Genomic DNA, 2,615 nt, shown 5'->3' with positions numbered 1-2,615 from the left:
TTCTAAAGGGTGATCTAGGAGGCACAGCACCACATCCACCACGAGGAGTATAATTGTACTATACTACTATGTAATTTTGATAGATGTTGGCAAGATCAAAATCTAATGTATACATTGCTATATATACTTCTACGGGCAATATAGAAGAGTGTCTGTTTCCTTGTATCCTTGGTAATAGAGGATATGGTCAAACTTTTTTATTTTTTTAGTTAAGCATTTCATAATCTCTACTGGATTTTGTCCACTTTCTATTTACTCCCAAGTACATAATAAGACCTGGCTCTACAATTTACTAGATGTCTCAGTTTGTTCATACGTAAAATATGAATAATACATTAGACCTTCTAGGAATATTCTGAGGATATAATGAATTTGAAACCCCCTATTTAAAAATAGCAACCAACTAAAAAATATTCTCCGCACCCCCACCATTATACACTGATGATTTCCAAATTAAGACTTCTTATTGGCAAGTAAAAATATTCATCTGCTTACTTGTTATTTCAATCTTGATGCCCCACGGACACTTCAAATTCAGCATGTCCCAGCCAAACTCATCGTTTTTGTCTTAAAAATTGTTCCTATTCTTTTATTTCTTATTTTATGTTAAAGTTAAAAACCTCGAAGTTATCTTGGATTATTCTCTCTCCCTTAACCCCATGTTTAATTAATCACCAGGTTCTGTTGAATTTGATTCATAAATTAATTCTGGTATCTGCCTTTTTCTTAAAATCAGCATTGCCACTCCACGGTTCAGATCTCTGTATTTTACAAGTATTAATTAATGTAATAGCTTTTTCACGGTACTCACCTTCCTCCCATCTATCTCAAACACTGTTGTCTGAAGGATTTTTGAATACACAACACTGATTGCATTACTCCTTAGCTCAAAAGTCTTTAATGGCTTCCTATTATCTACAGAATGATGAAATCTAAAACTTCTGCTTGACACAGACGTCATAATTTGACGTCTGCTTATCCATCCAGTCTCTTTTTAGCCATCCTTTCCCTGCCTTAATCTGCACTATTCAAGATAGTTGCATTTTTCAGAATATATCACGTTTTCTCATGGTATATGCACATGTTGGTTCTGCCTGAAAAAATATCCTGCTCCCTATTTCCCCATTTGTTTTCCAAATAAGTTCTTTAAATTTTGACTCAAATCTACCTCCTTTGTTAAGTCTAGCCTGAGTACTCTAGCAGTCCTCCTAGTCTACCATTGCTCATTGTACCCAAAGTTTATTTTTGTTTGCATGTTTATTTCTTCATTGGGTTTTAGCTCCCTGATGGAAAAACACTAATTTTCATCGGGTATCTCCAGCACTTATCAAAGTGCCTGGCAATAAGAGAAACTCAGATACTCTAAATTGACTCAAGATCTGAGGAAGTTTCCCAGTAAACTTACTACTGTAGTGAATAAACGATCCTCCCACTTCCTCCCTCTAGTTTTCCAGGTTTTCTTCCAAAACCAGGCGGACACTATTCACTTTCCTTACCACTTCGGGTAGAATGGACCATATCCTCCTTTGTGTTTTCACTGAATATGGTACATAAGTCCTATCCTGGCACCAATCGTCTTTAAGATTGTATCCTAAACATCTGACACATTATGCCTGCAATAACGAGATGAATCAATGTTCATCTTGATTAAGGAGACTTTCTTAAACATTCCGGGAGAATATCACCATTATGTATACACCGTAAAAAACCCTTACAATCCAACCCACCCGACTGTTTTTTAAACGCTGCAACCACCAAGCACTTTAATTGTCCTTAGACGGCCAACACTTGGCTAGGGGAATCGCATACGCTCGGAGATCATGCATAGAGGGCCAAGAAAAAGATGATTGGCTTTTAGGGTTCAGAAGTTACATGTTATCCCTCAGACCGATGCTAGAAACCGCTGAATGTTCAGCTTTTGAAATAGTTTTTGCAACGTCAAGAAAAAAAGATTACCCTATCAGGAAGAACCGAGCACATTCAATTACCAATCAAGAGCGGGAAAGGAGCCAAAACCCGGGGATACCCATGCACCAACGAGAACATCATTCTCTAGTCTCCGCCAATGAGCGATAGGGCCGGAGGCGGGGCAACGGGCTGACCAATTGCTACAAAAAACAATCTGCAGTACAACTATCCTAACCACAGTCTTCGCCTCTTAAACCACTAGAGCTGACTCCTGAGCAAGGCGCTTGTTAAATGTTTTCCACTGTCCTTGTTCGGAGATAATTATAGTGAAGTACCTTCCTGACACCAGGACAAGGGCCTTCTTTCCACCAGCTCCTACAGACTCGCAGAAAGCACACAACAACTTCGCACTTTCTACCTTCACAGGAACTGGCAGTCCCTCGCTGAGGGGGAGGGCGGCCCCAGTGCGCAGGCGTGCATACCTTGTGGGGGGCGAGGCTGTAGAGACCCAAGGCAACCTGGGAGCTGTATTTCTCTTCCCGGTGTAACGCAACCGCTTCTGGGACAGTCGGAACTACATTTCCCAGGAACCTCCGCGACATCGGGGCGGGAGTGCTGGTTCGTTAATGAGCTCGAGGAAGCCGTGGCGCGGCCCACCAGGTTCCAAAACAAGGAAATGAAGAGGGGAGGCGGGACTGGGGGTGTCT

This window comes from Pteropus alecto, unplaced genomic scaffold, assembly GCF_000325575.1.
Source record: "Pteropus alecto unplaced genomic scaffold, ASM32557v1 scaffold79, whole genome shotgun sequence".
NCBI lineage: Eukaryota > Metazoa > Chordata > Mammalia > Chiroptera > Pteropodidae > Pteropus > Pteropus alecto.
This window is presented reverse-complemented; position numbering follows the sequence as displayed.